This window comes from Aphis gossypii, chromosome 2 (assembly GCF_020184175.1).
Source record: "Aphis gossypii isolate Hap1 chromosome 2, ASM2018417v2, whole genome shotgun sequence".
In the NCBI taxonomy this organism is placed as follows: Eukaryota; Metazoa; Arthropoda; class Insecta; order Hemiptera; family Aphididae; genus Aphis; species Aphis gossypii.
The window spans coordinates 33,968,580-33,981,796 of record NC_065531.1 but is presented as its reverse complement, the minus strand read 5'-3'; the positions used below and the strand labels follow the sequence as shown (position 1 = coordinate 33,981,796).

The 13,217-nt window shown below is 23.3% G+C and overlaps 1 protein-coding gene and 1 long non-coding RNA gene across 8 annotated transcripts in view; one reads left to right on the top strand and one right to left on the bottom strand.

Annotated features, from left to right (window-relative positions):
- LOC114127635 (junctional adhesion molecule A-like) overlaps nucleotides 1-13,217 on the bottom strand; it is a 284,156-nt gene that overhangs the window by 214,309 nt on the left and 56,630 nt on the right. For 4 of the 7 annotated variants that reach the window (XM_050201995.1, XM_027991934.2, XM_027991950.2 and 1 more), the window contains exon 2: nucleotides 10,718-10,761. The exons of the other annotated variants lie outside the window; for them this stretch is intronic. The gene's annotated coding sequence lies outside the window, so the exon portion shown is untranslated. The remainder of the gene's footprint in view (nucleotides 1-10,717; nucleotides 10,762-13,217) is intronic. 7 annotated transcript variants of the gene reach the window in all.
- On the top strand, nucleotides 3,564-3,920 carry LOC126550437 (uncharacterized). Its single transcript, XR_007604522.1, has 3 exons — nucleotides 3,564-3,654; nucleotides 3,712-3,748; nucleotides 3,825-3,920. It is a non-coding gene; the product is annotated as an uncharacterized LOC126550437 (long non-coding RNA).

Here is a 13,217-nt window from a genome sequence, read left to right as displayed (position 1 = left end):
TTAGATGGAACTACAATAATACGATAAAGGAAATATAATTACAGGATATGAAACCAACTAAAATTATTATAAGTTTCAGATATGAAGCTCGCGAGAGTTTGCTTTTTAATATTTCTAATACTATTTTAAACTGTGGAACAAAATTATTATTAGTATTATTACCAATATGGTAAATTTTCCTAAAAATAAACAATTTATAATTATGGATAATAATTCTGAAGACGCAATATGTTATATGGTTTGAAGCTTCAAACAAAAAAAAAAGTAGAAGCTACAGACACTATCAAAAAAACTATTATTTTATTTTTATTTTTCTATTTAAAGTAAATGTTAAAACAAAAATAACATTATTATGGATTCATTTTTTAAATTTATTAAAATACAATTTAAATAAATAAATAATTCGTATATCTAATATAAATGCTTATCAAATTACACAATAGTCATTTTTTTATAACAAAAAAATATTATATTACACTTAGGGAAATTAAATCTAAAAGGACTTAAAATATTCAACATATTCAACATATTCGACATAACTTTCAATCAAAATACAAAGCATTATTTATCTAAACACAAAGAAGATATTTTGAACCCAGTATTCGATAAATGTATGCAAACAAAATGTTAATTTTGAAAATGTGTGAAGTAAACAATAATCATTATTCTTTATTTTAATATTTTTTGTTCTGTAACAATTAAAAATTATGGTGTTATTTTTGTATTGTTGTTTGGATTATTACTTTTTAGATACCCTCTGTGAATTAATTTAGTATTCAAAGCTTAACCCAGCGTTTTGCCGTTTACATATTGAATAAATAATATTTTATACCATGCGGTTTAAGGACAACAGCCTATGGCAAGTATCGAGTATTCTTAATCCGTTTAGAGACCGATCGACCGAACGGCTGCTAGTTAATGATACCGGATTCGTCGTTAGACCATTTAGGAAATTTTGCTTCATCGAGTAATGCGACATTATTGTTGTACATTAATGGAGAACGTTGATCGACCGACATTCGCAGCCGTCCGACGCCAGTATTCATATAAAACGTATTATAAACGATGTATTATGATTATTAATAATTAAAAGAAAGAATAATTCAGAGTTCGATTATTTGTCCTTTTAAAACAATAAAATATTTTAATATAATCTTATCTTTCAAAAATTATGGAAATCGGTTGAAACGCAATTAAAGCTAAATTGTTGTAATTTTAATATAAATCGATCAAAACCATTTAGTTGGTGTGGCCGAAATACCTTTTTGTGTTGTATAATAATTTAGGTAATGATAAGCCGTTTAAAATGCATAAAAATACTATTTCACAAATATTTACTAATATTCAAGTAAATTTATTAATTTGTAATTCATAATATAATATTGTAACATATAAAAAAAAACAGTTCTAAAGCATTCTTTTCTAAAACTTATGTACTATTACTATAACTACAAAATGTAAAATATCTTATATTTTTTAATTGTTAATCTAAAATTAATTTATCATAGTAAATATTGGTTACTTACAATATATTTACGATATATTCGTATATCTGTTCTTTTTATATTACAACTATAAAGTTTGTATTATTTGACATTTTTTCGTAAGTTAAAATATATACGTATATAAAATCTACCTACGAATACAAAAATGTTATATGATATAAAAAAAAATTTAGTTTTATTATCACGTAGTATCATTTATAATTTATGTTTAATCTAATGATATAAATAAAAAAATCTGTTAAATGGTTTATGGTCTCAAGTACTTAATTTGTTATTAGACAATAAAAATGACCAGTGACTTTTGAATTTCCTCAAATATTGTCTATTGATCGTTCACTATGCATTATTTGATACATTAAATTCTCATATAAACTAAAATCAAATACAAATTAATATGAACATTGAACACATATTATATGGTGTATACAAATTAATTGTTTTTATATTTTTTCCCAAGTAACAATACACAAATTATTATTGCATCTAGTAGTTTAAGTGTATTCAAAATAATCATAATAGTTCTTATTTGTTCGAGAATATTAAAATTAATGCATATAAGAACTACATTATTTAATTTTTTTAAATGTATATTATTGTTGATTTAATGTAAATATACTAATTTCGATAGTCATTCTTTTTAGTCGTATGATTATAATATTGTATGTTATGTGTTGTTATATATATATATATATATATATATATATATATATAGATATTATATAATACGTTCCTATAAAGTATTTAAATTATAATACATCAATGTCAGACATAAAGTTTTTTATCCATTATTTTCAGTGTTTTGTATTTCGATATGGTTTTCGCCTTTAAAAAGAAATGAGAAAAAAAACTCTGAACAAGTGTCGGCGGGGTGATGGTTAAGATGGAGCAGGGTTCGGTGTGAGGTGTGTGATAAAGTAAGGGTTGATAATATATCTTGGTTCGGATAAACGAGACTACGACGTATATGTGTGCAGTGTATTTTATATAAAACAGATCACTCTTGACCGAGAAATTCGTGCGTGAAATAAATGTCGGGTAAAGAATTTTGGTGGTTAATAATTTCTTTTTAACAGGCTTTTTTCAAACTGTTTCTTGTGTTTTTTGTTGGAAAGTGGAAAATTGTATATTGCAAATAAGTTATAACAAACAAAATAAAAATAATATGAAATTCGGTCAGTTCGTTAATAAATTAAATTAATAAACATTAATTTGATAGTATTAAATCGTCATAATACTACATAAAAATGTCTTGGTTCTTATTTTACCATAGTTGTTATAATATATCAGTAGATAGCCAGTATATAAAAACGGTGAAATTGGAAAAAAAAATAGTTTTGTCACTGTGCAGACGATATATGAAAAACAAATTATTTCGTGTGTTTTTCTGTACGATTACTTTCGGATTGTTCGAAACACATTTTGTGAACTTGGGATATCACTGAAACATACTCTCCATGTATCGTGATGAAGTAGGGATGGCGTACACCTTACAAGTAGTCAACGCTGTCATATATCACAGTAGACGATGAAATTTGCATACAAATATACACAACGGATATGTCTTGCATTATAACGCGTTTGGTTTAACAAATAAATAAAAAATAAAAGTTAAAATAATATTTTTTTTCTATAGAATTGATTAATTGTTTCACACAAAAAATGCTAACACAATTATTAATCATAAATAATATATTATACGATTCGCGATTATATTTATTATCTTGTTTTATCTCTTCCGTATGCTAAACGGAATTAGAAATAATAACAATTATTATTATTACATAATCGTAAACTAAATTAAATTGATGCCGTGTGAGAATCAACACTATTTAAACACGAATAATAGTCAGTTGATGATAACACCATAACGTTTGAAAATACTCCTCGATATTATCACTGACTGGTTAATTTCAATATTCCTTGGTTTATTACCGTAAATAAACGTATAAATTATTATAATATGACTAGTAACTAGAATAATATCGTGTTCGTTTGTTGTGGCACCCATCATTTTTTTTTTTTGTAATTTCCGAAAAACTTGTATCTAACCTGTATAATAAGAAAAATAATAAAACAGACAAAAAAACTATTTTAAATGAAAATCGCCTTGCCAATTTTTAAGAAAACAACTTTTTGGGTTTTTAATCACGTAACCGTAATTTATACGATTATTTTCTTATCTTATAGGTTTGTATTTATTTTACAGTAGTCCGTCGCGTGTACCGAACTGGAAGACTGTGAAAGTATATTATTATGCACGTTATTATTATTATCATTATTATTATTATTATTATTATTATTATCATTATGATGTCATAGAGGATGGAGTGTGGTGCTGTGGAGAACTCGAGCTGCAGTAATCAAACGAAACGACGTTCATTACTGATTTTCCGTGTACCTCTACCAATACTTTCCTAATCGATATTTATTTGATTTCGATATTACGTGCGCATGACGTACGCGCGCAGCCTGTTAATGAAAGCGTAATGCGTGAACGTTCATCTCGCGCCCCGCGATTCCGAAAAAGGAGATTCTATAATGAGCAAAATGACTGAAAATTAATAGGATTTTTTTTTTCATTAATTTTAAATTTGAAGCAAGGCAATGAATACTCTAGCTATGCAATAATATTTTGTTTTTATTTTTATTATTTGTATGTTATGTTCATTTAGAGAAATAAATCAGTTAAATAATAATTATTATCTTATACACAAAATATAATTTTCAAAATGTTCAGATTTATATTAAGGTATTCAAACAGTTATATCACGAAACCGTTTTCATAATATATGCATTGCGTAATAGTTATTTACAAGTTGATAACAATAATTACATTATAGTATACTTAATACCTACAAACTATATTGTTAATAAATTTAATTTAATGCAAATATTTGTATGATATAATATGTATCATTAATATACTATGTACTATAAGTGATATTATTAGGAAAAAAATAGTTTTTTTTTTACCTACAGTATTACTAATAGTCAAATAAATTAATAATAGTAATATAGATAAATTATTAAATATTCTTCAAAATTATATGACATAGTGTCTCCACTAAGGGTCATGTTCCGATATTCGTTTACAGTAATTTATCATTTAATAAAAATTTAACTTTCATTATTGTAATTTTTCTTTCTCTATTTTTAAACCACCATTTGAGGGAAAAACGTTTATATTACTTCTTCTATAATAAGTTTACTAAATCATAGGACCAAAATACATTAGGTTCCATATACAATGACTCTAAATAGTTAAAACTTTCTATATTGGAGAACAACGTTCTCATTATTTATTTACTATAAATTATATTACAATAATTATCTTATTTGGGTAATTTATTATTGGGTTTGCTTAAACTTAATAGAAAAAAAGCAAAATATTGTAGTGCAGTTGGATGGTTGGAATGAGTTGAATTATGTTTTAATTTGTATAAGTATATTACGTTTAAATATGATCAATTATTTGTTTGTTAATAAGTAGTTTTTTTGTCCATTATTTCCACACACATACGTACTTGTTTGTACTACTTATAACTATTATAAAACCATATATATATATATATATTTTTTTTTTTTTAAACTAATATCTGTTATTATTCATATTGTGAAATTTAATTTCTATTTCAATTTAAATGCATTTGAATTCGTCCGATCCTAATCGTATCGTGTTGGATTCTATTCGTTATACTATATATGTTCCCAAACGATAGTCGTAAAACAGTATTTATCGAGAATTCATCGTGATCTTCGAGAGGGATTAGGAATCCGCGTTTAATAAAACTTCACTTCTAGTATACAATATAGTATACAATACACTAACGACATCACGTATTGTACAACTCGCGCGGTTTAAATTCTCTAGAGAATACGAAACCAACCAATGCTATATCCAATGGTTTTTAAAGTATTCGTGCAATTCATACTAATATGAAACATACAACTAGGTTACAATATTAACAACACGTATATTATTGACTAAAAATTCGTGCTATTCACAGTAATAATAATTTAAATTTTACGAAAAATTGCCTTTTTCAATTCTATATTGGAACATGTATAGTACAAGTATCGTAGGTAATTTCTCTTTGATGAAATATGCAATGTATCTGGAATCATAATATTTTTTGTTTTTTATTTTAATCACAGATAATGATAATCATGAAAAATATTAGAAATATTACTTGGTGCATGCTAAAAACCACACTCAATATGGTGAATATTAATTTAATTTTAAGGTACTTTTTCGTATTACGATTTATATTATTATAAAAAATATAAAATGAATATATTATGTTAAAAGAGGTAAAAATTTTCCTGCGTTTAACTAGGTACTTCAACAATAATGCACTTGGGTAAAACTGTCTTACATCTTATATATATATTTATATTTATTAAACGTCTTTCTACCATACTCAAATGCAATGTAAACATATACTTTACATTTAAATTTTCTTTTGTTCCTCACTGACTTAACGTGGTCTTTTATTTCATAATATATAAATTATTGAAAAATGTACTACATAAATGTACATAACACAACTAAGCAGAGTGTAAACAATAAAGGTTAATTCTTTGTTATTAATAATCGTCATAAATATAATTTTATGACTTTTCTAAGTGCTTAAATATAATTAAAAGAGTTGATGTGGATTTGAAACATAATTGTAGGCTAACCCAAAAGTTAGTCCTAAGGGTTAGAAAAGGACGGGCCACTCTCCTTGGTCGACATGATGGAAAAAAATAGAGAACACTTGATTTATATATTAATGGAAAAGTGCTCTTCATTCGAAACAATGAAATCTTCGTTTCTCTTGTAAAATAATTACAAAAGTTATTTGACAAAAAAAAAAATCCTACCAATAAAATACATCATCTATAAATTAAACTTTCTAAAAATATAAAATAAACATTAACATTTTGTAGTCACAACTTTCCCCATCAACTTTTATTAGTAAATAAAATTCTAGATTTTACCAATGTCTTACAAAAGGGTACTAATTATATTATGGATATTGGAAAATAGTTGTTTTATTAAATAAAACCTTAATATTATGCAAAGCAAACGACCAATAATTTATTGTATTATAAATACGTTAGGTACTATAATTTAGATTTGTTATATCGATTTCACATTTTATTATTCTAAATAGTAATATCATAAATATTTTACGAAAATATTTATTTATAAATGATAAACGCCGGTTTTTTAACGATTAAATTATTCAAGATCTATAAAAAATAAGTATATTAATTAATATTATGATAATATATTTAAATTTTTAAGAATGATTCATATGGAAACTTATGTTTGCAATAATATAAAATGAAACAGTTCAGAATTTAATCACTGTTACAATTATTAAACAATTTTTTCAAACAAAATTTTTATGTTATAATGTATTATTTATAAGACAAATTTTAAAAATATATTGAGAAATTATGATATGTTGAAATTTTTATTATTAATTTATTGATCGTTAATAAAATGTAACCGACGTAGTTTGAGCCTATTCAATTCTCTAGGGAGATTATTATGTCTTATAGTTTCGATTTTTCAAATGTGTATGGTATTAAATTACGTGACAGCATTATAATATGCCACAAACTATAAAAAAAATCAAGATATTTTTATTATTTGACACTGAAAAATTGAATTTAGTTTTGCACAGAAAAATATTTTTTATTGTTATTTTGAAAATAAATTTAAATTATAAAAATGTTATGATATTAAGGCGCATATTATGAATGTAGTAATTATTTTTTATTATTATTATTTAGCGATTATTGATTTATAAATAACACATTTATAATTAAATAATGATATGTATTATTGTATAATAAATTCTTTAGTTATGTTTAGTTAACAATACGTTATTAGCTTACAATTATATTAAGTTGAAAATGTATTAATCATTTTATAAACAACGAATATAATATGTAAGTATAGATTATAAATTGTGTTTACTGGTATTAATATCTTCTGATAGAACCATCGTATGTACTCACTTTTATATATGATATTTGACTAAGATACCACATAAAAAAAAAATTGAAAAACTACGAGAATTATAAGGACGAGTAGGAATTGTTGTTCAAATATCTATCCATATTATTATTATTATTTATCAAAAAGAAGTCTATATTTAAATTTACTCTAACACATCCATCCTTAAATGACCACACCCAACAGCTGTTTCCCGACTTGTTTCAAAAATTGTTTGTCCATCCAAGTATTAAAAGACAAGGAACCACATAGTTTCAGACGTCGCGGCTAATATTTTTAGTTTCTAAGCTTAATGGGTAAAATTACTGTAAAGGTGTCAAGTGAAAATAATTTGTAACTGATTATGAGGTAATATATTAAAACATTTTCTAGGGTACTTAAATACTGGCTTTTTAATATTGGTGTTGTTTTCTGCAGTGTAAATATTTAAATAGTTAGCGTCAACAACACTCGTATTTACTAAAATGTGATTGTTTGAAGATGACATGCAAATATGTTTGATGAAATAAATAAAACAAATGTCGTTATGCCAAGTATTGAAATAATATATATATATTTCAGACGCTAAATTATTTGGAGTAAAGTAGAACAAAATAACTTGTTTTTTCATTAAAAATTGAATTTATTTCTAATATCATGCTTAAATTTAATATTCTTTGAGACACATTTATTATGCGTTAAATTTAATTACAAATAGCATATTAAATATTATGATCAATGTATTTATATGCAGTGATCTGGAATGTCGATTCAGGTGTGATAAAATATTTCAATCGGCCCAGAAACACAATAGCATATAAAAAAAAAAAAAATAATAATAATAATAATATAATTTAAATACATTATTTATTTTTTTTTTTTTACAATTAAACGTTTGAAAGGCATTTCAATATTTTATCAAACGAGTAATATTGTAGTCAAATAAAAATTGTATTATGAATACCTAACTGGTGGATTAATTAAAATGCTTTTTTCAGCTTTAGTGTTATTTTAAACCTGAGACTACACAATAATTTTCTTTTAAACGGAAATAATGTATATTTACCTAAGTATATTACATGTTGTCGCCACGAAGAAAAATAATATAAAATTATTGATTAAATAGTGAACAAACAATAGTTTAAAATAACACCTACACGTTGATGTACCGAAATTGCCTATACTTCACGCCGTCCAACTAAAATAGACTTTAATATTGTTATGTATAATTTATTTTATCACTTATTAAAAAAAAAAAAAAAAAAAAAATGCATAAAACCATTCATATTAAAAAGGAAAATGCTAATAGACATTAGTGCTAAAAAAATTTTATTTCTGAGGATTTTTTATAATATATTTTTATAAAATAAACATATTTTGTATTAAAATTTTAAAATTTTAATATTTTAAAGCATGTTATAATAAGACATGATAAGCACATGCGATGTAATTTCTAACAAAGATAACAATTATGTATAAATCTTGGAATTGTAGAATTAAAAATTTAATGATTTAAAATGTGTCTATGATAAACAAAAACATTATCTTAAATTTTATTCGTAAGTTGGTAATTTTAATTATACTCGCATTTTTTCTATTTTAAGATTAATTTAATTTAATATAAGAGTTATAGTTTTGAATAACTCATATAAATAATAATAAAATAATTTCATAAAGACAATTACAAATATACAACAGTATTTATAAACAAAACAACTACAGGTTGTCTGTTGAATTATAAATATAAATAAATTATTCAATGGATTTGATTGTCAACGGTTTCAATAATAAATAGTTGATTGAAAAATTGTATAACTGTATACTGTTATTGTTTTTTTTTTCATTTTTTATAATCGTTATTGAAATTATAGTTTAACACTATAAATTTACTATTATTTTTATTGAAAATAAAACTGTTATTATTATCAAAGTATGAGTTAAAATACTAGGCTCATTGAGACAAAAAATAAATATGTTAGAATATTAACAATGATTAAAACATGAATGCAACATAGTACGTAATTTGAGTGTTTTATTTAAACACAGATTGTTAGTTATCCAAGTTTATACTTGTTCAATAAAAATAACACTTGCTAATTTTAATAATTCAATTTTTTATACTCAAAAACAATTATTTATATGCTTTAATTGAGTAATAATAATATAAGTTTATTTATTTAATTACATAAATATAAAAAATGTTATGAAATCAATATCTAGATTTTATTTTATTAATTCTGCAGAAATATTTTGTTTTTGTATACATAATAATTATATAATATTAGTTTAACTGAAATATTTAAAGCAAATATTTTAGCATTATAACTTACCACGCAAATATTTTAATTATTTTTATACATAGTATAAAGTTCTTATACAAATTTATTTGATTCAAATTATTTTCGAATAATATAATTAATAACTAAAAAAATTATTAATTATTAATTTCAATAATATGTTATTAAAATATTTATATAATATTATAAAAATTAAGAATTTCTAGTATTTTTTTTTTCAATTATAAATAAGAACCAAATGTGCTACACATTTAAACATTTTTTGCACAATACTAAAGCATAATATGGTATAACAAAATATATTTTTCGTAGTATATTCTTTTAAGTTTTTAAATTCTTATTATTAATAAACCATGCATAAGATATTACATTTGAAGGTTAAAATCCTTACTGTCGTTAACCCACAAAAAACAAAAACATAGGACACCTGATGCGGTTATAATCGTAATATCAGAAATCATAATGGTTTTTAATCTAATTTGTAAGTATTATTTTTATATTTTAAAATAAATAATGAATCAATAATCTAAAAATATTAAGTCGGAAGTTATTATAATAATATTAGTATGATAAGAATCATCATATTATGACCTAGTTGAAAATTACATCACTATTTAATCTTTTCGTTCGGTATACAGTTGTAATGGAATTTTAAACTATAATGATTTTTTGTATTATGATAATAATGATAGGAATTTTTTTGGGCTTTGTAAAATTTCATATATTTTACACTTCATAGTGTTCTGATTTAAACATTAATAGTCAGTGTTAATCGTTTGATTACAATACTAAACTAAAGAAAAAACAATACATATTTGACTGTTGACTGTTGAAATGTGGATTATAACACTTGCTTAATTATGATAGTAAAATTAAATTATTTAAATTTAAATATAATTCTATTGAAGCGCACAATTACTTACTAAATGAATCGTTGAAATTGATTTGAAATGTTTTTGATATTAACCTGAAATAAAAAATATTAACGTTAGTTTGTTAATTTTTATTTAAATATTATATTGAGTAGGTATTTAAAAGACCAAAAATAAAATAATTCACTGTTGGCCATTGCTATGTCATGCATTCATCCCTATAATATGGTATGTACTCTCTTCAGATCTCGAAACAATAGATTATAGTGAAATAATGATCCTAAATGCCTAAACGGAAAATGTTTCATCAAACATAATGTTATTTTGTCAAAAATAAATCTTGAATAACATTAATTCACCATTCGCCATCAGGATGTTCAATAAATTTCCGTTTTAAAGGGCAATTTATAATATATAGCTGTGATGCCTTTATATTTTTGTTGTTCTGTACTACACCAAAAGTGTTTTACAAAAGAAAAACATTTCGATATAAAATCGATGTTATTCCGTTCCACTACTTAAAGCATCTGAAATTACTAACGCCTCATTTTTGACCACAACTGTTTTATTATGAATAACATAGTTTATACGTTACTCTCTTACGATTTGTTACAGTCTAAATATTTAACTTCATAGCTCTAAAATAATGTATAAATAATTATTACTATAGAATTTGGAGTAAAATTGTATTTTTTTCACAAAATCATAATTTATAATAATATAAGTACATTTTAAGAAACTATAAACATTATAATTTCACTAAACTGTAATATTCGAATAATTTGTACGTTAAACGGGACACAATTTAATTAATTTAATTCTAGTTCATAAAAACATTTATTTACTTGCAAATACTTTTAGATTACTATTTTTTAGAAAAAAAATATTGATATAAGAAACATATGATGACTAAGATTTATACAAAATATTTTAATAATAAAATGTTCATTTTTTTAAATTGTTAGTACGTAATACTGGTTTATAAATGAATAAAAATAGTATATTATGATATTATAATGCTATCAATAATAATTAATTATTACATTTAATTTTCGATATTGTTTATAAACCTTGGTACACATAACCATATTATAAAAATAAAAAATATATTAAATACAAATCATACTTATACAAATTAATTATAAAAAACTGTTTAGAGTTGATACAATTTTCCACCCTAAATAGATTTTCGTTTTCAATGGCTTATTATTAAATTTAAATTTAACATATTATCCACAGTTGATATTTTTAATTATGAAAGTATACACTTATAAACTAATATAAAGTAAAATGATTTGTATATGTGTTTTCGTTAGAAGTGTACGTTTTTCTTTGAAATTTTTTTCCGGAGTTCCTTTAATTTCTTTTGATTACATTTGATATTAACTTATTTTGTTTTTTTTTCCTTTATATATTTACTATTAAAAATCTTTATTATAAATTATAAATATTTAAATTTTATATGTAAAAGTAAAAAATATGAAGAATATTATAAAATAAATAAGCACAATTTATTTGTGATTGGTATAACTTATACTCAAATATCAAATTAGGTAAAATAATTTGATAATAACCGTGATAGCCTTTTATTTATTGCAATACTTTTATTATTTTTCATTCATCCTTTCTATATCATTGGACCAACAAATTTTATTATTATTTTTTTTTTTTATCGAGGTTTTAATAAGTTATGTTTGTGATTGTTTTATTAAAATTCTTTGTGATGACCCGTTAAAATGACTGTCACGATATCTGTAATCACACCAACGGTTCAACAAATTAATGTCTTACAAAAGCGTTTCACGGTACAACACATCTGTTCTTAAGTATTAAGTGGTCGTAGTTTTGACATCATTTAAAATTCAGTGTAAAATTCATTAAAAACGATCCGTTAATTTTATCTGAATCTTATAGACGGTTAGACCCGTCAGCGGATCTTTTCCGTAGAGAATCAGGTGACGGGTCGGGTACATGGGCGTTGTTGTGACACCGACAGTTTTAATACCAATTAAGGTGTCCTAGCAAAATGAAATTTTAATTTGTATTCCATCCTGAGTTCAATATGAGACTAGAATAGCTACCAGTGTAATCGACATAAAAATATCAACATTTTTCATTTTGTAAACCTTTTTACGTTATATTATTAAACGCAATTATTCCATTTAAAAAAAAGAATTAATCAGTTTACAAAACAGTAAATTGAAAAATTAAAAGATAATATATTTTTTTTTTTTGCTTACTATAAATTAAGATTGGGATCATCGTATAATACTAATTATACTACCGTATACCTTATCTCATACAACCATCGCAGTTATTATAGATTAATGAAATGATTGTATTTTACATTATTTTTTTTCGTTAATTTTACATTTGGAATATTGGCTTCTAGTAGCAATAATATATTATAGTGATATCGTTACTATGCTTCTAGTTGATCCGCATTTGCATATTAATAGAAGTATAATGTATTATATTTTAACACCTCGTGGACATTCAACCTCTTATTATAATTTATGAATTTATTAGCATATTGATATAGTATTATCAC